Here is a 22,151-nt window from a genome sequence, read left to right as displayed (position 1 = left end):
CCCCTCGCTGCGTGTGCGCGTGTCCCCCCCCTCGCTGCGTGTGCGCGTGTCCCCCCCCTCGCTGCGTGTGCGCGTGTCCCCCCCCCTCGCTGCGTGTGCGCGTGTCCCCCCCCCTCGCTGCGTGTGCGCGTGTCCCCCCCCTCGCTGCGTGTGCGCGTGTCCCCCCCCCTCGCTGCGTGTGCGCGTGTCCCCCCCCTCGCTGCGTGTGCGCGTGTCCCCCCCCTCGCTGCGTGTGCGCGTGTCCCCCCCCTCGCTGCGTGTGCGCGTGTCCCCCCCCTCGCTGCGTGTGCGCGTGTCCCCCCCCTCGCTGCGTGTGCGCGTGTCCCCCCCCTCGCTGCGTGTGCGCGTGTCCCCCCCCTCGCTGCGTGTGCGCGTGTCCCCCCCCTCGCTGCGTGTGCGCGTGTCCCCCCCCTCGCTGCGTGTGCGCGTGTCCCCCCCCTCGCTGCGTGTGCGCGTGTCCCCCCCCTCGCTGCGTGTGCGCGTGTCCCCCCCCTCGCTGCGTGTGCGCGTGTCCCCCCCCTCGCTGCGTGTGCGCGTGTCCCCCCCCTCGCTGCGTGTGCGCGTGTCCCCCCCCCTCGCTGCGTGTGCGCGTGTCCCCCCCCCTCGCTGCGTGTGCGCGTGTCCCCCCCCTCGCTGCGTGTGCGCGTGTCCCCCCCCTCGCTGCGTGTGCGCGTGTCCCCCCCCTCGCTGCGTGTGCGCGTGTCCCCCCCCTCGCTGCGTGTGCGCGTGTCCCCCCCCCTCGCTGCGTGTGCGCGTGTCCCCCCCCCTCGCTGCGTGTGCGCGTGTCCCCCCCCTCGCTGCGTGTGCGCGTGTCCCCCCCCTCGCTGCGTGTGCGCGTGTCCCCCCCCTCGCTGCGTGTGCGCGTGTCCCCCCCCTCGCTGCGTGTGCGCGTGTCCCCCCCCTCGCTGCGTGTGCGCGTGTCCCCCCCCTCGCTGCGTGTGCGCGTGTCCCCCCCCTCGCTGCGTGTGCGCGTGTCCCCCCCCTCGCTGCGTGTGCGCGTGTCCCCCCCCTCGCTGCGTGTGAGCGTGTCCCCCCCCTCGCTGCGTGTGCGCGTGTCCCCCCCCCTCGCTGCGTGTGCGCGTGTCCCCCCCCTCGCTGCGTGTGCGCGTGTCCCCCCCCTCGCTGCGTGTGAGCGTGTCCCCCCCCTCGCTGCGTGTGAGCGTGTCCCCCCCCTCGCTGCGTGTGAGCGTGTCCCCCCCCCTCGCTGCGTGTGAGCGTGTCCCCCCCCTCGCTGCGTGTGAGCGTGTCCCCCCCCTCGCTGCGTGTGAGAGCGTGTCCCCCCCCTCGCTGCGTGTGAGCGTGTCCCCCCCCTCGCTGCGTGTGAGCGTGTCCCCCCCCCTCGCTGCGTGTGAGCGTGTCCCCCCCCCTCGCTGCGTGTGAGCGTGTCCCCCCCCCTCGCTGCGTGTGAGCGTGTCCCCCCCCCTCGCTGCGTGTGAGCGTGTCCCCCCCCTCGCTGCGTGTGAGCGTGTCCCCCCCTCGCTGCGTGTGAGCGTGTCCCCCCCCCTCGCTGCGTGTGAGCGTGTCCCCCCCCTCGCTGCGTGTGAGCGTGTCCCCCCCCCCTCGCTGCGTGTGAGCGTGTCCCCCCCCTCGCTGCGTGTGAGGCGTGTCCCCCCCCCTCGCTGCGTGTGAGCGTGTCCCCCCCTCGCTGCGTGTGAGCGTGTCCCCCCCCCTCGCTGCGTGTGAGCGTGTCCCCCCCCTCGCTGCGTGTGAGCGTGTCCCCCCCCCTCGCTTGCGTGTGAGCGTGTCCCCCCCCCTCGCTGCGTGTGAGCGTGTCCCCCCCCGCGGGGGTCGCTGCGTGTGAGCGTGTCCCCCCCCTCGCTGCTCGCTGCGTGTGAGCGTGTCCCCCCCCTCGCTGCGTGTGAGCGTGTCCCCCCCCTCGCTGCGTGTGAGCGTGTCCCCCCCCTCGCTGCGTGTGAGCGTGTCCCCCCCCTCGCTGCGTGTGAGCGTGTCCCCCCCCTCGCTGCGTGTGAGCGTGTCCCCCCCCTCGCTGCGTGTGAGCGTGTCCCCCCCCTCGCTGCGTGTGAGCGTGTCCCCCCCCTCGCTGCGTGTGAGCGTGTCCCCCCCCTCGCTGCGTGTGAGCGTGTCCCCCCCCTCGCTGCGTGTGAGCGTGTCCCCCCCCCTCGCTGCGTGTGAGCGTGTCCCCCCCCCTCGCTGCGTGTGAGCGTGTCCCCCCCCTCGCTGCGTGTGAGCGTGTCCCCCCCCTCGCTGCGTGTGAGCGTGTCCCCCCCCTCGCTGCGTGTGAGCGTGTCCCCCCCCCTCGCTGCGTGTGAGCGTGTCCCCCCCCCTCGCTGCGTGTGAGCGTGTCCCCCCCCCTCGCTGCGTGTGAGCGTGTCCCCCCCCTCGCTGCGTGTGAGCGTGTCCCCCCCCTCGCTGCGTGTGAGCGTGTCCCCCCCCTCGCTGCGTGTGAGCGTGTCCCCCCCCCTCGCTGCGTGTGAGCGTGTCCCCCCCCTCGCTGCGTGTGAGCGTGTCCCCCCCCTCGCTGCGTGTGAGCGTGTCCCCCCCCTCGCTGCGTGTGAGCGTGTCCCCCCCCTCGCTGCGTGTGAGCGTGTCCCCCCCCTCGCTGCGTGTGAGCGTGTCCCCCCCCTCGCTGCGTGTGAGCGTGTCCCCCCCCTCGCTGCGTGTGAGCGTGTCCCCCCCCTCGCTGCGTGTGAGCGTGTCCCCCCCCTCGCTGCGTGTGAGCGTGTCCCCCCCCTCGCTGCGTGTGAGCGTGTCCCCCCCCCTCGCTGCGTGTGAGCGTGTCCCCCCCCTCGCTGCGTGTGAGCGTGTCCCCCCCCTCGCTGCGTGTGAGCGTGTCCCCCCCCTCGCTGCGTGTGAGCGTGTCCCCCCCCTCGCTGCGTGTGAGCGTGTCCCCCCCTCGCTGCGTGTGAGCGTGTCCCCCCCCTCGCTGCGTGTGAGCGTGTCCCCCCCCTCGCTGCGTGTGAGCGTGTCCCCCCCCTCGCTGCGTGTGAGCGTGTCCCCCCCCTCGCTGCGTGTGAGCGTGTCCCCCCCTCGCTGCGTGTGAGCGTGTCCCCCCCCTCGCTGCGTGTGAGCGTGTCCCCCCCCTCGCTGCGTGTGAGCGTGTCCCCCCCCTCGCTGCGTGTGAGCGTGTCCCCCCCCCTCGCTGCGTCTGAGCGTGTCCCCCCCCCTCGCTGCGTCTGAGCGTGTCCCCCCCCCTCGCTGCGTCTGAGCGTGTCCCCCCCCTCGCTGCGTCTGAGCGTGTCCCCCCCCCTCGCTGCGTCTGAGCGTGTCCCCCCCCCTCGCTGCGTCTGAGCGTGTCCCCCCCCCCTCGCTGCGTGTGAGCGTGTCCCCCCCCTCGCTGCGTGTGAGCGTGTCGCCCCCCCTCGCTTCGTGTCTCAGCAAGCCTCTCACTCGCTGTGGATGTGTGTGTGTGTTTGTGTGTGCGTGCGTGGCCCTTCCTTCTTGTGTGTGTGTGTGTACGTGTCACACCGTCACAGTATATTTTTGTGTGTCGCCCCTTCACTGCGTGTCCCTCAGTCGCTGCTTGTGTGTGTGTAACTCCATCGCGTTGTGTGTATGTGTCTCTCTCTTGCTGTGTGTGTGCATGTCTCACCCTCACTCTGTGTGTCTGTGTGTGTGTGCGTGTCCCTCCCTCGTTTTGTGCACGTGTCCCCCTCGTGCTGGGAGAATGTGTCTCCCTCTTGATGTGTATGAGAGTGTCACTCCCTCACTGTGTGTCCCTCCCTCGCTGTGTGTCTGCGTGTATCCCCTTAACTGTGTGTATGTGTGCGTGTCCCTCTCTCGCTCTGTGTGTGTATGTCCCTCTTGTGTGTGCACGTGTCACTCCCTCGCTCTGTGTGTGTGTCCCTCCCTCACTATGTGAGTGCATATACCCCCTTGCTGTGTGTGCATGTGTTCCTCCCTCTCCCTGTGTGTGCGTGCTTCTCGTCAATTTCTGTGCACATGCCCTGCCCCTCGCCATGTGTGCGTGCTTGTCCCTCCCCCATGCTATGTGTGTGCATGTCCTTCCCTTCCTTGCTCTGTGTTTGTGTGTGTGTGTGTGTGTGTGTGTGTTCCTCCCTTGCTGTGTGTGTCCCTCCCTCTCTTTGTGTGTGTGCATCCCTCCCTCGCTGTGTGTGTGCATCCCTCCCTCGCTGTGTGTGTGCGTCCCTCTGTCGCTGTGTGTGCATATCCCTCCCTCGCTGTGCGTGTGCATGTCCCTCCCTTGCTGTGTGTCTCAGCAAGTCCCTCGCTTGCTGTGTGTGTGTGTGTGTGTGAGCGTGCGCGTCTCTTGCTTGCTCTGGGTGTGTGTGTGTGTCCCTCTCTCGCTGTGTGTGTGTGTGCATTTCTTGCTTGCTGTGTGTGTGTTTCCCTTCCTCTATTGTGTACGTGTCACACTCTCACATTATGTGTTTGTGTGTCCCCCCCTTCGCTGCGTGTTTCTCACTTGCTGTGTGTGTACGTGTCCCTCCCTCACTCTGTGTGTGAAAGTGTGTCTCCCTCCCTTGCTGTGAATGTGTGTCCCCCTCCTCGCTGTGTGTGTGCGTGTGTGTGTGTGTGTGTGTCCCACCTCACTGTGAGTGTGTGCGCGCATCCCTCCCTTACTATGTATGTGCGTGTCCCTCCCTCGCTGTGTATGTGTGGGTTTCCCCTCCTTGCTCTGTGTGTGTGTGTGTGTGTGTGTCCCTCTTGGTGTGCATGGCCCTCCCTCGCTGTGTGTGCATGTCCCTCACTGGCTGTGTGTGCGTGTCCCCCTCTCGCTGTGTGTGTGTCTGTGTTTGTGTGCTTTCTCATGCATGTGTCGCTCCCTCGCTGTGTGTGTGTGCTTGTGTATCCCTCCCTTGCTCTGTGTATGCGTGTGTCCCTCCTTTGCTATGTGTGTGTGTGTGTGTGGTCCCACCCTCACTGTCTGTATGTGTGTGTGTCCCTCCCTCTCTGTGTATGTGTGAATTTCCCCCCCTTGCTCTGTGTGTGTGTGTCCCTCTTGCTGTGCATGTGTGTGCGTGTCCCTCCCTCTCTGTGTATGTGTGAATTTCCCCCCCTTGCTCTGTGTGTGTGTGTCCCTCTTGCTGTGCATGTGTGTGCGTGGCCCTCCCTCGCTGTGTGTGTCTCTCCCTCGCTCTCTGTGTGTGGGCCCACCCTCGCTGTCTGTGTGTGTGCGTGACCCTCCCTTGCCGTGTATTTGTGTGTCCCTCTCTCGCTGTGTGCCTGTATTTGTCTGCTTGCGCATGCGCGTGTCCCTCCCTCGCTATGTTTATATGTGTGTCCCTTGCTGTGTATGTGACAGTTCCCCCCCTTATGTCTCTGTGTGTGTGTGTCCCTCTTCCTGTGTGTGTATGAGTGCATGTCCCCCCTTGCTGTGTGTGCGTGTCCTTCTTTCCCTTGCTCTGTGTGTGTGTGCACGTGTCCCCCCTTGCTGTGAGTATGTGTCCCTCTTGATGTGTATGTGAGTGTCACTCCCTCACTGTGTGTATGTATGTGCCTCCCTCACTGTGTGTGCGTGTCCCTCTTGCTGTGGGTGTGTGTGCATGGCCCTCCCTCGCTGTGTGTGCATCTGTCACCCCCTCACTATGTGTGTGTGTGTCTCTCCCTCGCTCTGTGTGTGTGTGTGTGTGTGTGTGTGTGTGTGTGTGTCTCTGCCTCTCTGTGTGTCTGCGAGTATCCCCTTAACTGTGTGTATATGTGCGTGTCCCTCCCTCGCTGTGTGTGTGTGAGACCCTCTTGCTGTGTGTGCATGTCACTCCCTCGCTGTGTGTGTGTGTGTGTGTCCCTGCCTTGCTCTTTGTGTATATCCCCCTAACAGCAAGTGCGCATCTCCCCTTGCTGTGTGAGGGCATGTCCCACCTCGCTGTGTGCGCGTGTGTCTCTCCCTTGCTGTGTTTGTGTGTGTCCCCTCTCCCTGTGTGTGAGTGCCCCCTCTCAATTTCTGTGCACATGCCCTCCCCATCGCCGTGTGTGTGCTTGTTCATCCTTCCCTGTGTGTGTATCCCTCCTTCTGTGTGTGTGTGTCTGTCTGTTTTCCTCCCTCACTCTGTGTGTATGTACGTTTCACTCTCTCGCTGTTTGCGTGTCTCCCGCTCGCTGTGTGTGTGTGTGTCCCACCCTCGCTGTGTGTGTGTGTCCCTCCCTCGCTGTGCGTGTGCGTGTTCCTCCCTCTCTGCGTGTCTCACCTTGCTGTGTGTGTCCCTCGCTCGCTGTGTGTGTGTCTCGCTTGCTGTGTGTGTGTGTTTGTGTGTGTGTCCCTTCTTCATTGTGTGTATGTGTGTGTGTATGTGTCACACCCTCACAGTATGTGTTTGTGTGTGTCCCCCTACGTGTGTGTGTGTGTGTGTGTGTGTGTGTGTGCGTGTGTGTGTGTATGTGCGCTGTGAGAGTGCATATACCCCCTCGCTGTGTGCGCGTGTCCCTTCCTTGCAGTGTATGTGCGTGTCTCTCCCTCGCTGTGTGTCTGCGTGTATTACCTTCAACGTAAGAGTGTGTGTTTGTCCCTTCCTCACTGTGTGTGCGCGTCTCTCCCTTGCTGTGTGTGTGTGTGTGTGTGTATGTGTGCGTGTCCCTCCTTCACTTTGCGTGTATGTGTGTCCCTGTCCCTCGCAGTGTGTGTCTCCCTCCCTCACAGTGTGTCTGCGAGTATCCCCCTTACTGTGTGTGTTTGTGTATCCCTCCTTTGCTTTGCGTGTGTGTATCCCTGTCCCTCGCTGTGTGTGTCCCTCCCTCGCCGTGTGTCTGTGAGTATATCCCTCGCTGTGTGTGTGTGTGTCCCTCCCTCACTGTGTGTCTGCGGGTAACCCCCATCACTGTGTGTGTTTGCGTGTCGCTCCCTCGCTGCGTGTATCCCACGCTCGTTGTGTGTGCACGTGTCCTTCCCTTGCTCTGTATTTGTGTGTGTGTGTGTGTGTGTGTGTATCTGTTCATGTTCCTCCCTCGCTTTGCATGTGTGTTTCCGTCCCGTGTGTGTGCGCACGCGCGTGTGCATGTCCCTCCCTTGCTCTATGTGTGTGTGTGTATCCCTCCCTCACTTTGCGTGTGTATCCGTCCCTTGTGTGTGTGTGCGTGTGTGCGGGTGTGCATGTCCCTCCCTTGCTCTGTGTTTCTGTGTAAATATGTCTGCGTGACCCTCACTCGCTTTGTGTGTCAATGTGTCCGTCCCTTGTGTGTGAGTGCGTGTCCCACCCTTGCCGTGTCTGTGTGTGTCCCCTCTCACTGTGTGTGTGCCCCCTCTCAATTTCTGTGTACATGCCCTCCCCCTTGACATGTGTGTGTCCCTCCCTCGCTGTGTGTCTGTGGGTAACCCCCTCACTGAGTGTTTATATGTCGCTCCCTCGCTGTGTGTTTGTGTCCCTCTCTCGCTGTGTGTGCATGCGTCCGTGCCTTGCTCTGTGTTTATGTGTGTGTATCTGTGCGTGTCCCTCTCTCGCTTTGCGTGTGTCCGTCCCTTGTGTGTGTGTGTGTGTGTGTGCATGTCCCTCCCTTGCTCTGTGTTTGTGTGTGTATGTATGTGTGCGTGTCACTCCTTCACTTTGCGTGTGTGTGTCCATCCCTTGTGTGTGTGTTAGTGTGTGACCAGCTTGCAGTGTGTGCATGTCCCACCCTTGCCGTGTCTGTGTGTGTCCTCTCTCGCTGTGTGTGTGTGTGCCCCCTCTCAATTTCTGTACACATACCCTCCCCTCGACGTGTGTGTGCGTGTCCCTCCCTCACCATAAGAGTGTGTGTTTGTCCCTCTGTCGCTGTGTGTGCATGTCCCTCCTTCGCTTTGCGTTTGTGTGTGTGTGTGTGTGTGCCCCTGTCCCTCGCTGTGTGTGTGTCCCTCCCTCACTGTGTATGTGTGTAACCCCCTCACTGTGTGCATGTGTGGGTGTCCCTCCCTCGCTGTGTGCACGTGTCCCTCCATCGCTGTGTGTGTGTGCACGTGTGTGTCCCTCCCTCGCTGTGTGTGTGTGCATGTCACCCCTCGCTGTGTCTGCCTGTGTGGCCCTTCCTTCGCTCTGTGTGTGTGTGTGTGTGTGTGTGTGTGTGTGTGTGTGTGTGTGTGTGTGTGTCTCCCTCACTGTGTGTCTGCGGGTAACCCTCTCACTGTGTGTGTTTGCGTGTCGATCCCTCGCTGTGTGTATCCCATGCTCGCTGTGTGTGCACGTGTCCCTCCCTTGCTCTGTGTTTGTGTGTGTGTGTGTGTGTGTGTGTGTGTGTGTTTCCGTCCCCTGTGTGTGTGTGTCCCTTCCTCACTTTGTGTGTGTGTCTGTCCCTTGTGTGTGTGTGTGTGTGTGTGTGTGTGTGTGTGCGCGCGTGTGTGCATGTCCCTCCCTTGCTCTGTGTGTGTGTATGTGTGCATGTCACTCCCTTGCTTTGCGTATGTGTCCATCCCTTGTGTGTGTTCGTGTGCATGTCCCTCCCTTGCTCTGTGTTTCTCTGTGTGTATGTATGTGTGCGTGACCCTCCCTTGCTTTGTGTGTCCGTATGTCCGTCCCTTGTGTATGTGCGAGTGTCTCACCCTTGCCGTGTCTGTGTGTGTCCCCCTCACTGTGTGTGTGTGCCCCCTCTCAATTTCTGTGCACATGCCCTCCCCTTTGACATGTGTGTGTCCCTTCCTTCGCTGTATGTGTGTTTGTATGTCCCTCCCTCGCTGTGTGTGTGCACACGTCCATTCCTTGCTCTGTGTTTGTGCTTGTGTGTCCGTCCCTTCTGTGTGTGTGTGCATGTCCCTCCCTTGCTCTGTGTTTGTGTATGTATGTGTGCGTATCACTCCCTCGCTTTGCGTGTGTGTGACCGGCCCTTTTTTGTGTGTGGTGTGTGTGTGTGTGTGTGTGTGTGTGTGTGAGACCAGCTTGCTGTGTGCATGTGTCCCACCCTTGCCGTGTCTGTGTGTGTCCCCTCTCGCTGTGTGTCTGTGTGTATCCCCCTCACTGTGTGCATGTGCGTGTCCCTCCCTCGCTGTGTGTGCGTGTCCCTCCCTCGCTGTGTGTGCGTGTCCCTCCCTCGCTGTGTGTGCGTGTCCCTCCCTCGCTGTGTGTGCGTGTCCCTCCCTCGTTGTGTGTGCGTGTCCCTCCCTCGCTGTGTGTGCGTGTCCCTCCCTCGCTGTGTGTGCGTGTCCCTCCCTCGCTGTGTGTGCGTGTCCCTCCCTCGCTGTGTGTGCGTGTCCCTCCCTCGCTGTGTGTGCGTGTCCCTCCCTCGCTGTGTGTGCGTGTCCCTCCCTCGCTGTGTGTGTGTGTGTTCCTCCCTCTCTGCGTGTCTCAGCAAGTTCCTCCCTCTCTGCGTGTCTCAGCAAGTTCCTCCCTTGCTGTGTGTGTCACTCCCTCGTGTTGTGTGTATGTGTCTCTCTCTCGCTCTGTGTGTGCATCTCCCTCCCTCGCTGTGAGTGTGTGTGTGTGTGTTTGTGTGTGACTCTCCCTGGCTGTGTGTGCATGTCCCTCCCTGGCTGTGTGTGCGCATGTCCCTCTCTTGCTCTGTGTGTGTGTGTCCATCTTGCTGTGCGCGTGTGTGTGGCTCTCCCTCGCTGTGTTTGCGAGTGTCCCTCTCTTGCTCTGTGTGTGTGTGTGTGCGCGTGTCCCTCCCTCGCTGTGTGTGCGCGTGTCCCTCCCTCGCTGTGTGTGCGCGTGTCCCTCCCTCGCTGTGTGTGCGCGTGTCCCTCCCTCGCTGTGTGTGCGCGCGTCCCTCCCTCGCTGTGTGTGCGCGCGTCCCTCCCTGGCTGTGTGTCTCAGCAAGTCCCTTGCTCACTGTGTGTGTGTGTGTGTGTGTCCCTCCCTCCCTCGCTCTGTGTGTGTATTTGTGCATGTCCCTCCCTCGCTTTGCATGTGTGTGGCCCCTCTCAATTTCTGTGCACCTGCCCTCCCTATCGACATGTGTGTGTGTGTGTGTGTGTGTCCCTCCTTCGCATTGTGTGTGTGTCCCCGTCCCTCGCAGTGTGTGTGTCCCTCCCTCGCTGTGTGTCTGCATGTATTCCCCTTACCATAAGTGTGTGTTTGTCCCTTTCTCACTGTGTGCGCGTCTCTCCCTTGCTCTGTGTTTGTGTGTGTGTGTGTGTGTGTGTGTGTATGTGTGCGTGTCCCTCCTTCACTTTGCGTGTGTGTGTGTCCCTCCCTCGCCGTGTGTCTGCATGTATATCCCTCACCGTGTGTATGTGCATGTCCCTCCATTGCTGTGTGTGTGTGTGTGGCTCTCGCTGGCTGTGTGTGTGTGTGGCTCTCCCTGGCTGTGTGTGTGTGTGGCTCTCCCTGGCTGTGTGTGTGTGTGGCTCTCCCTGGCTGTGTGTGTGTGTGGCTCTCCCTGGCTGTATGTGTGCGTGTCCCTCCCTCGCCCTGTCTGTGCGTGTCCCTTCTCAATTCCTGTACACGTGCCCTTCCCCTCGCCGTGTGTGTGCTTGTCCATCCTTCACTGTGTATGTGCGTATCCCTCCCTCGCTGTGTATGAGTGTGTTCCTCCCTTGCTGTGTGTGCGCATGTCCTTCCCTTGCTGTGTTTGCGTGTTGCTCCCTTGCTCTGAGTGTTTGTATGTGTGTGTGCGCGCGTGTGTGCGCGTGTCCCTCCCTCGCTGTGTGTGTGTGTGCGCGTGTGTGTCTCGCTCACTGCATGTGTGTGTATGTCCCTTCCTCGCTGTGTGTGCATGTTCTTCCCTGTGTGTGTGTGCGCGCGCGCGCGCATGTGTGACCCTCCCTCGTTGTGTGTGCGCGTATCCCTCCCTCGCTGTGTGTGTGTTCCTCCCTCGCAGTGTGTGTGTGTGCGTGCACGTCACCCCTCGCTGTGTCTGTGTGGGTGTCCCTTCCTTCGCTCTGTGTCTGCAGGTAACCCCTTCACTGTGTGTGTTTGTATGTCGCTCCCTCGCTGTATGTTGTGTGTCCCTCCCACGCTCGCTCTGTGTGCACGTGTCCCTCCCTTGCTCTGTGTTTGTGTGTGTGTGTGTGTGTGTGTATCTGTGCGTGTCCCTCCCTCGTCTTGTGTGTGTGTGTGTGTGTGCGCGAGCCTGTGCATGTCCCTCCCTTGCTCTGTGTGTGTGTGTGTGTGTGTGTGTGTGTGTGTGTGTGTGTGCGTCTCCCTCCCTCGCTTTGCGTGTGTGTCTGTTCCTTGTGTGCGTGTGTGCATGTCCGTCCTTTGCTCTGTGTTTGTGTGTGTATGTATGTGGGCGTGTCCCTTCTTCGCTTTGCATGTGTGTAACCGTGCCTTGTGTTTGTGTGTGCCTGTGTGCATGTCACTCCCTTGCTCTGTGTTTCTCTGTGTGTATGTATGTGTGCGTGACCCTTCCTCGCTTTGTGTGTGTGAGTGCGTGTCCCCCCTTGCTGTGTGTGTGTGTCCCACCCTTGCCGTGTCTGTGTGTGTCCCCTCTCGCTGTGTGTGTGTGCCCCCTCTCAATTTCTGTGCACATGCCCTCCCCCTCAACATGTGTGTGTCCCTTCCTTCACTGTATGTGTGTGTGTGTGTGTCCGTCCCTTGTGTGCATGTGTGTGTGTGCATGTCCCTCCCTTGCTTTGTGTTTGTGTGTGTATGTATGTGTGCGTGTCACTCCCTCGCTTTGTGAGTGTGTGTCCGTCCCTTGTGTGTGAGTGTGTGACCACCTTGCTGTGTGTGCGTGTCCCACCCTTGCCATGTCTGTGTGTGTCCTCTCTCGCTCAGTGTATGTGTGCCCCCTCTCAATTTCTGTGCACATGACCTCCCCCTTGACATGTGTGTGCGCGTCTCTCCCTTGCTTTGTGTTTGTGTGTGTGAGTGTGTGTGTGTGTATGTGCGCATGTCCCTCTTTCGCTTTGCGTGTGTGTGTCCCTGTCCCTCGCTGTGTGTGTGTGTCCCTCCCTCGCTGTGTGTCTGTGTAGATGTATTTGTGCATGTTCCTCCCTCGCTTTGCATGTGTGTGCCCCCTCTCGCTGTGTGTGTGTGTGCCCCCTCTCAATTTCTGTGCACATTGCCCTCCCCCTCGACATGTGTGTGTTTGTCCCTCCCTCGCTGTGTATGTGCGTGTCCCTCCCTCACTGTGTGTCTGCGTGTATTCCCCTCACCGTAAGTGCGTGTGTTTGTTCCTTCCTCGCTGTGTGTGCTTCTCTCCCTTGCTCTGTGTGTGTGTGTGTGTGTGTGTGTGTGTGCGTGCGTCCCTCCTTCGCTTTGCGTGTGTGTGTCCCCTTCCCTCGCTGTGTGTGTCCCTCCCTCACCGTGTGTCTGTGTGTATCCCCCTCACTGTGTTTATGTGCGTGTCCCTCCATCGCTGTGTGTGTGTGTGCGTGTCGCTCCCTTGCTGTGTGTGTGTGTGCGTGTCGCTCCCTTGCTGTGTGTGTGTGTGCGTGTCGCTCCTTTGCTGTGTGTGTGTGTGTGCGTGTCGCTCCCTTGCTGTGTGTCTGTGTGCGTCGCTCTCTTGCTGTGTGTGTGTGTGTGTGTGTGTGCGCGTGTCGCTCCCTTGCAGTCTGTGTGTGCGTGTTGCTCCCTTGCGGTGTGTGTGAGCGTGTCACTCCCTTGCGGTGTGTGTGTGCGTGTTGCTCCCTTGCGGTGTGTGTGTGCATGTCGCTCCCTTGCAGTGTGTGTGCATGTCGCTCCCTTGCTTTGTGTTTGTGTGTGTGTGTATTTGTGCCTGTCCCTCCCTCGCTTTGCATGTGTGTGCCCCCTCTCAATTTGTGTGCACATGCCCACCCCCTTGCGGTGTGTGTGCTTGTCCCTCCTTCGCTGTGTGCCTCCCTTGCTGTGTGTGTGTGTGTGTCGCTCCCTTGCAGTGTGTGTGCATGTCGCTCCCTTGCAGTGTGTGTGCATGTCGCTCCCTTGCAGTGTGTGTGCGTGTCGCTCCCTTGCGGTGTGTGTGTGTGCATGTCGCTCCCTTGCAGTGTGTGTGCATGTCGCTCCCTTGCTTTGTGTTTGTGTGTGTGTGTGTGTGTGTGTGTGTATTTGTGCCTGTCCCTCCCTCGCTTTGCATGTGTGTGCCCCCTCTCAATTTGTGTGCACATGCCCACCCCCTTGCAGTGTGTGTGCTTGTCCCTCCTTCGCTGTGTGCCTCCCTTGCTGTGTGTGTGTGTGTGTCGCTCCCTTGCAGTGTGTGTGCATGTCGCTCCCTTGCAGTGTGTGCATGTCGCTCCCTTGCAGTGTGTGTGCGTGTCGCTCCCTTGCAGTGTGTGTGCGTGTCGCTCCCTTGCAGTGTGTGTGCGTGTCGCTCCCTTGCTGTGTGTGTGTGTGCGTGTCGCTCCCTTGCTGTGTGTGTGTGTGTGTGTGCGTGTCGCTCCCTTGCTGTGTGTGTGTGTGTGTTCGTGTCCCTCCCTTGCTGTGTGTGTGTGTGTGTGCGTGTCGCTCCCTTGCTGTGTGTGTGCGTGCGTGTCCCTCCCTTGCTGTGTGTGTGTGTGCGTGTCGCTCCCTTGCTGTGTGTGTGTGCGTGTCGCTCCCTTGCTGTGTGTGTGTGCGTGTCGCTCCCTTGCTGTGTGTGTGTGCGTGTCGCTCCCTTGCTCTGTGTGTGTGCGCGTGTCGCTCCCTTGCTGTGTGTGTGTGTGTGTGTGCGTGTCACTCCCTTGCTGTGTGTGTGTGTGTGCGTGTCACTCCCTTGCTGTGTGTGTGTGCGTGCGTGTAGCTCCCTCGCACTGTGTGTGTGTGCGTGTCGCTCCCTCGCAGTGTGTGTGTGTGCGTGTCGCTCCCTCGCAGTGTGTGTGTGTGCGTGTCGCTCCCTCGCAGTGTGTGTGTCGCTCCCTCGCAGTGTGTGTGTGCGTGTCGCTCCCTCGCACTGTGTGTGTGTGCGTGTCGCTCCCTCGCACTGTGTGTGTGTGCGTGTCGCTCCCTCGCAGTGTGTGTGTGTGCGTGTCGCTCCCTCGCACTGTGTGTGTGTGCGTGTCGCTCCCTCGCAGTGTGTGTGTCGCTCCCTCGCAGTGTGTGTGTGTGTGTGTCGCTCCCTCGCAGTGTGTGTGTCGCTCCCTCGCAGTGTGTGTGTGTGCGTGTCGCTCCCTCGCAGTGTGTGTGTGTGCGTGTCGCTCCCTCGCAGTGTGCGTGTCGCTCCCTCGCAGTGTGTGTGTGCGTGTCGCTCCCTCGCAGTGTGTGTGTGCGTGTCGCTCCCTCGCAGTGTGTGTGTGCGTGTCGCTCCCTCGCAGTGTGTGTGTGCGTGTCGCTCCCTCGCAGTGTGTGTGTGCGTGTCGCTCCCTCGCAGTGTGTGTGTGCGTGTCGCTCCTTCGCAGTGTGTGTGTGCGTGTCGCTCCCTCGCAGTGTGTGTGTGTGCGTGTCCCTCCCTCGCTGTCTGTGTGTGCGTGTCCCTCCCTCGCTGTGTGTGTGTGTGCGTGTCCCTCCCTCGCTGTGTGTGTGTGTGCGTGTCCCTCCCTCGCTCTGTGTGTGTGCGTGTCGCTCCCTTGCTCTGTGTGTGTGTGTGTCTCCAATATTTGCACCATCAGTGGATTGGCCATCATAAATTGACTGTGGTATTCAGGAATGTGTGGTTTAAGTCAGTTCACCACGAGAAATGCAGGATTTAATGTATAGGTAGAGGGATGGGTCTGGGTAGGAAGCTCTTCAGAGGTTTGGAATGGACTGGTTGGGCCGAATGGCCTGGTTGCACACGATGGCGATTCTATTGAGGTTATTGTCCATCCCTGTCAACCATCCCCGTCTGTTACACCTGACCTTCTCCCCAATATTCTCCTTAACACTGTAATCTCCTCCAGACTCTAAAACACCCCTTGCCTATGTAACCTTCTCCAGTCCTTGCAAAGATCGATATGACTGTCACCTCTTCCTGCTTTTAGAACCCTCCCTATAACTATTACCATTTGGTACAGCACTCCCAATCATTGTTCCCTCTTGAAACTCCCATAAACATTTGTATCTCTGAAAACTCATGTGGACTGTCTCAACAACGTGCTGAGACCTGCTCTATATCAGTGAAGTAATTAAGTCTTGGCAGCACTCACTGTTATAACCTCCCTCCAGCTTGACAGCACCGGGGATCTGTAGAAGGTCTTTTCAACCCGACAGCCATCTCTGTGTCTGTAATCTCCTCCACTCCCCATAATACATTCTCTCTGAGCTCCTCTGTCGTCCACTAAACACTCCCGAACACTGTCTGTATCAGTGTAACCTTCTCCAAAAACACAACCTTCCCTATCTGTGAAAATCCCGACACCAGTCCCTATCCCCCTCAGCTCCGTCTAACAATACAACCCTCCATGTCTGTGTATTCACCCTCAGTCCCTACTCGCCTCCCTATCTGTGTAACCTTCTCCATGCATTTTTGCTTCAGTCTCTTCAACTGTCCCTGTCAGTGTAACCTCTTCCAGACGTGAAAACTCTCCTCTTTTTGACTTACTCAGACCACATACCCCTCACTATCTATAACCTACTCCTGTCTGAGAAACCTATCTCTGCAAATTGCTCCAACTCTTCAACTCTCCACAACCTCCTGCAGCTCTTACATCCCTCCCTATCTACCAAATCTCTTCCAGTTCCTGAACGCCAACAGTCTCTGGAGACCCGACCACCATCCCTATCAGTGTAATCCTCTCAGGTCACTGCAGTAATCCTGATCTGTCGAACTCACTCCATGCCTGTGCCTCTCCCAATCCAGTCCCTACAAAACCCACTATCTATTTAACACTCTCCTGTCACTATCACCCCCATGTCAATGTAAGCTCCTCCTGTGTCTCCACCATCTACCCATCTCCATAACCTTGTCCAGCTCTTACACCACTATCTGTTTAAACGTCACCCTCCTCTACAACTTCCTCCTGTTTGTGCTATGCTCCCTTATCTGTGAAACTGTCTCCAACCAAAATTGCAATCCCAATCTCTGAAACGAAATCCAGATTCCTCAACCTCCATAACCCCCAGAACCTAAGCCTTCCTATATCTATAACCATCTCCAGTCACGACTCCCCTGTATATCTCAGTTTGTTCTTCCAGTCGATACAAATCTCTTTATCTCTGTAATCTGCTCAGCTCCCTAAAACAGTCCCTGTCTGTGATCCAGCCCTGGCCTACAAACATCCTTTTCCCTGTAAACTTCTCCATCCCTCCCAACATTCCCAACTCCATGAACCTGTCAGACCTACAGCTCTCCACATTTCTGTAACCTCCTGTGGGTCTATGGTCCTCCCTCCCTGTGAAACCACCTCCAGTCCCCACGTGCCTCCCAATCTGGGTCCTCTGCTCCAGATCAGACCATTGCTGTCTCTGTAAACACCTCCACTCCTGACAACTCATCCCATTTGTGTAACCTCGTTCAGACCCCATACTCTCCAGCTTCCTGAATCCTCTTCCTGCATTGCAACCAAAACCACATGTTTATGTAATATCCACCAGTGCTTACACCCTCCCCAAATCAGTAACCACTTGCAGTCCTAACAAAACACCGAAACAGTGAAACCTCTCATTTCCCTACAATCCTCCCTCCCTCCGTCCCTCCTCAAATGCCTTCATCACCATGAAACTTCACAATTACTGAAACCTCCTTTTGGCACTGCAACCCTCCTAATGTCTGCAAAATCCTCCTGTCCTGATATTCCTCCCTATCTCTGTAACCCCCACCACCCTCCAGTGCCCTTCTGGGAACATGGCAGAGGAGAGAAGATTTGTAGCGTCTGGACCATATTACGGAAGTAGAATTCTGGTAATTACAGATTTGGTCTTATGTCTGTGGTGTGCAGATTATTGGCGAGCACTGTAAAGACAGGATTTATGACTACTTGGAAAACCATAGTTAAATTAGAGACAGTCAGCATGACTATGAGGGGTAGGTCATGCCTCACAAACCTTATTGAATTCTTTGAGGATATGACAGAATATGTTGATGGTTCATTCAGAAAAGAAGGATGATTGGGATACAGGGAAATCTGTCTGTCTGGATGCAGGATTGGATGGCTCGGAGAAAACAGAGGGTGGCAGCAGATGGACAGTATTGAGCCTGGAGCTCAGTGACCAGTGGGGTTCTGTAACAATCAGTTCTGGGACTCTGCTCTTTGTGATTTTTGTAAATAACTTGGATGTGGATGTTGGAGAGTGGGTTAGTAAGTTTGCAAATCATGCGAAGGTTGGTGGAGTCGTGGGGAATGTGGAGGGCTGTTGTCGGTTGCAGTGCGACATTGACAGGACGCAGAGCTGGGCTGGAAGTGGCAGATGGAGTCCAATCCGGAAACGTGTGAAGTGATTCATTCTGGAAGGTCGAATTTGAATACAGAATACAGGGTGAAAGGCAGAATACTTGGCAGTGTGGAGGAACAGAGAGCTCATGGCGTCCATGCCCATAGATCCCTCAAGTTGCCACGCACGTTGGTAGGGTTGTTAAAAAGGCATATGTTGTGTTGGCTTTCCTTAGCAAGGGGATTGATTTTAAGAGCCGTGAGGTTTTACTGCATCTTTATAGCGACCTGTTGAGACAACACATGGAATATTGTGTTCAGTTCTGGTCCCATTTTTACAGCAAGGATGTGCAATTTTAGAGAGCGTACACAGGAGGTTTACCAGGATGCTGCCTGGAAAGGAGGGCATTTCTTATGGAGAATGTTTGAGGGAGCTAAGGCTTTTCTCATTGGAGTGAAGAAGGACTTGGTAGAGGTGAATAAGATGTTAAGAGGCACAGAGTGAGTGAATCGTCAGAGACTTTTCCTCCTATGGCATAAATGGCTGTTACAAGGGGGTGTAATTTTAAGATGATTGGAGGAGAGATAAGAGGATAGAGAATGGTAGGTGGTTGGATGGACTGCCAATGGTGGTAGTAAAATTAGACACATTCGGGACATTTAATAGACTCTTGGACAGACACATGGATAGTAGTAAAATGAAGGGTATGTAGGTTAGTTTGATCTTATAACCGGATAAAAAGTTGTCATAGCATCATGGCCGAAGGGTCTTGTGCTGCACTGTTCTGTGTTCTACTTTCTGTGTGGTAAACTGGGTAATAAGCTCAGATCAGTGTAAAAGGACATGGCATTCAGGAGGAGCTAGTCAACTGGATACAAAAGTTACTTGATGGTAGGAGACAGAGGGTGATGGGAGACCTGTTTTTCTGACTGGAGGTATATGACCAGTGGTGGAGTGGGTCCACTGTTGTTTGTCATTTGGATAAATGGTTTGGATGGGAATATTGGTTTCCTGGTAAGTAAGCTTCTTGGGTGTCACTGACATTGGTGGTAAAGTGGTTAGTGGAGAAGATTATATGATACAACAAGATTAACAGTACTGCTGGGATAGTGAGCTGAAGAATAGCAGATAAAGTTTAATTAGATAAAGGTGAAGTGTTCCATTTTGGTGGAATCAACCAGGGTGGGACTTGTACAGTTCATGTTCGGGCCCTGGTTAGTGTTGTCAGTCAGTGACCCAGGGAGACAGGTTGGTGAAGCAGGAGTTTGGGATGGTTATCTGCATTAGGAGAGCATTGAGAGTAGGAAAGACATTGGTGAGGCTATCATAAAAACATTGTTGTTCAGTAGGAAGAACTCACCTGGTTCACTTTCCTCATTTAGTGAAGGACATCTGACATTCTGACCTGGTCTGGTCGACATGTGACTCCAGATCCACAGCAATGTGGCTGACTTTGAGCTGCCCTCTGGATAATTAGCAGTGGGGTCAAAGAATGTTGTTCCAGGCAGTGACACCCACATCCCATGAATGAACAAATAAAAATACATATGTCCCTCCCTACCTCTGCAAACCCCTCCAGCTGCAGCAATCCGTACTGGCTTTGTAACACTGTTCAGGTCCTGACCACTCTCTGTAACACTCTCACCACCTCCAGCACCTTCACCTCTCCCTGTTCCTATTGTGTCATTAAACCCTGACAATGATTCCCCTTCCCACAACCCTCCTCCTGCGAGCAGACCCTTTGCAATCTATTTAACATTTACTCCTAAAACACTCTCTCACTTCAGGATTTAAGTATTTTGTGGTGATCTTCTCAGCCTCATAATCTAGTATGATCCCTTTTGTCCTGAGTGAGGGACCAGTGGGGATTTCTTGCTGAGGTTTTCACTGTTTCAATGTAATGTCCTTTTGTTGAGTGTTTTACACTGTTCCTTTAAATGTTTTCCACTGTCCATTAACAGACACATATTTCAGTCTGTTTAGCCTGTTCACCTTGGTCAGTTCTCTCAAACTCATGTAATTGACTATTTTTGTTTCTAGTTGTAGCTTGTCCTTTCTGTGATTCACTTTAACTTTATATTTCTTTAAACTGCACTTTCTCACAATTTCCCAGGGGATCTCTCCAGGTGACATTACTCATTCACTAAGTTACATCACACAACAGTCGCTCGGAAATAGTTACGTCCCTAGTCAGTTGCACAATGTGTTATTCAAAGAAACACTGAAAAATAATTTTCTGAACTCCTCTTCCAATATCACTCTTGTCAGTGTGAATGTCCTAGATTTTGGGAATATTGATGTTTCCCAAAGTTATCACAATGCTTTTATTAAAAATTCTAATTGATTCCTGTTTATTGCAGTGATGAACAATGAAATGCTGTTTGGTGGCTAAAACTGTTCTGCTGCTTGTGTCCTTTGCAAGTAGTAGCCAGAATTTACATTCAAACTTACTCTACTTCATGATCTGTGGCCAAATGCTTTCTCTGTAATGCCTTTGGTATCCATTATTGTTCGTGTTACCCATTTTGCCTGAGTTTCCACAAGGTTGTGAACCATTGAATATTTATGCTCCACCTTTTGTTCGCCCTGTAAACATGTCTCATTGCTGTCTAAATCTCTTTTATCTCTGTGTCACAAATCCATCTACCTTATTGCAGAGACTTTGTCCATTCCAAACAAATCATAATTTACTCTTTCTCACAATTTCCTGTCACAACCCGATTCACTGATGTACAGTTTTAACTAAACTTTCCTGTTCCTTTCTGCTTGTCTTCAGTCACATTCCCGTGCTGTTCCGATGCTTCACCTTTTCTCTTTGGATTTGGAAAGCTCCTTTCACCTGGACCCTGTCCCTGCATCACCTCTGTCAGTTTACAGCCCTGTCCATAAACCTACCGACATGATGGTGTGATTCAAACTTGTCTCCCGTGAACATTAGCTGAGGTTTTGGATACATGCTCTAGCAATAATGCCACTAGACCATCACTTCACCTGCTCACTGGTTGCTCATTCCTGACCAGTTATACCATCATGAAGCAGAACCCATTCTTCCTACACAATTGTTTGATTCTAAAACCTCCTGACATGATTGTTTGAGCCTGATTCCTTCCAGCACTCTGTTGATATCACTCAGTATCTCCCCATATGGTATCCCTCACTGTATGCGGTAATTGCTGCCTCTGTCAATGCCCCTCGCTGTTATAGCCACTCCAGATCCTGATTCAACAGAATTCTCCACCCCAGAGAGATGCAGCAGCACAGGCCAAGGACGGAATCTGGGATTTTACAGATCTCTGTTTTACTCAGGACCATTCACCATGTGTAACTCTCACTACATCAGTATAAATTCCAATTCTGTCTATTTGTCTGTCTCCTATAGGTGCTCAGGAAGGTCCTGACTCAATAGACTTCACAGCTGCTGGGTGTCTCGTCCATCACCACATTGAAGATGGTTGGTCAGCCAGAGAGACAAAGGGCAGGGAGATCTGGAGCCTTCAATAAATCCTGCAGTGAGGTAAGATCACTCAGTGCACAGAGCAGAGAGCAATGAGAGGGCTCCATATATCGGCTAACAAGACATGACATAGATCCAGTGCTGGAGGGGGAGCAGAGTACAGACACACCTCAGCCTCAATCACCACCCCTGCTGTAAGTTTTGTTGTACAGAGACCGCATCGGTGTGTCACAGTTATCAATCCAGGCCTATGCTGTCTTAGTGAGCATCAGTACAACATAAGGGAAAGCAGGCTTCCCAAGAGAGGGTGGGAATGCTGCCTGGGATCTCTCTGTTCGGTATTTCCCTCTCCAACACTATCTATGGCATGTCGCATAGACCGGCGTCTTCAATAATTTTTAACTCCTGTAACAGTTCCTGTCCCTGTAACCTCCTCCCTTCTCTATAGTCCCTCCACATATTTGAAATGTATTGCATTCCAGACTATCATCCCTATCACTTTAAGTTGCTTCAGTGTCTACAGTGTGCCTTATCTCTGTAGTCTCCTCCTCCAATGACAGAGTCATGCAGCACAGACACAGAACCTTTACTTTGATCCAACAAGTCGATGCTGAAGATGGTTCCTGAACGGGTCACGTTTCCCTGCAATTGGCTCATATCCCTTCAAGCCTTCTCCTCTCCATGTATCTAACTAAAATGTCTTTTCCATGCTGTCATTGTGCTTCTCACCATCACTTCCCCTGGCAACTTATTCAATATGTGCACCATGCTCTCTGTGAAAAATGTCCTTCTCTGATCCCTTTTAAGTCTTCCCTCTCCCACCTCATATTTCTGCCCTCTAGTTATGGACTCCCCTACCCTAGGGTAGAGACCTTCACTATTCACGTTACCTGTACCCCTCATGGTTTGTAAAGCTTTATAAGGTCACCCCTCAGCCTCCTATGCCAAATGGAAATACGCAGGACAATGATATAAATATTTTTGCTCATGTCCCTGCCACTACTTTGCTACAATGTTCTGGGATACAGTTGTTCAGGACCTTAGGGCTTTTTCTACATTTGAGTTCTTAGACATCCAACACCACCTCTCCTGTAATGGGGACTCTTTACAAGACATCACTGTTTCTTTCCCTTTGTTTCCTAGTCTTTGTCCACAGTATGTTCTGACATGAAATGTTCATTTAGTGTCTTGCCCATCTCCTGTGGTTCCTCACCTGAGGGGCCTTATTGTCTCTCTCGTTGCTTTTTTGTACTTGTATGCTGTAGAATTTCCTTACATTCTCCTTAACTTTATCTGCCAAGGCTATCTCATTCCCACTGTTGTGCATCCCAGCTTATCCACCTTATCCGTGTAAGTCAAACCCTCCAGTATCAATAACATCTTCGTCAATCTTTGCTCCATGTACAGTTTTAGAAAATGCTTCCTAAATCGGGATGATCAGAATTCTCCACAGTACTCCAACTGGGGACCCAGCAATGTCTAATACAGCCGTATCAGGATGGACCAACTCAGGTATTCAATGCTCTGATCCATGATGGCAAGTGTGCCTCATCCGCTTTCACCACCCTGTCCATCCATGACACCGCTTCCAAGGAACAATGTCACTGCACTCCTTGGTCTCACTGTCTGTTCGACAGCATTGAATAGGGCCCTACTATTAACAGTGTTGATTGTCCCTGTTTTGTCTTAACAAAATCCTTTAATTAAAATCCATCTTTCATTCCTTGATCCACTTGTCCAGTTGATCAAGAGCC

General features: G+C 55.3%; 1 long non-coding RNA gene across 1 annotated transcript in view; it reads left to right on the top strand.

Annotated features, from left to right (window-relative positions):
- The window catches only part of LOC140483511 (uncharacterized), a 32,040-nt gene extending 10,157 nt beyond the window's left edge, over window positions 1-21,883 (top strand). Inside the window, exons 3-4 of the long non-coding RNA XR_011962004.1 lie at window positions 20,323-20,457; window positions 21,805-21,883. This is a non-coding gene — a long non-coding RNA (uncharacterized lncRNA). The remainder of the gene's footprint in view (window positions 1-20,322; window positions 20,458-21,804) is intronic.
- Window positions 21,884-22,151: the final 268 nt, after the last annotated feature.

The sequence above is a fragment of the Chiloscyllium punctatum genome, chromosome 12 (assembly GCF_047496795.1).
Source record: "Chiloscyllium punctatum isolate Juve2018m chromosome 12, sChiPun1.3, whole genome shotgun sequence".
Lineage (NCBI taxonomy): Eukaryota > Metazoa > Chordata > Chondrichthyes > Orectolobiformes > Hemiscylliidae > Chiloscyllium > Chiloscyllium punctatum.
The sequence above is the reverse complement of the archived record's forward strand: the minus strand, read 5'-3'. Positions and strand labels throughout refer to the sequence as shown.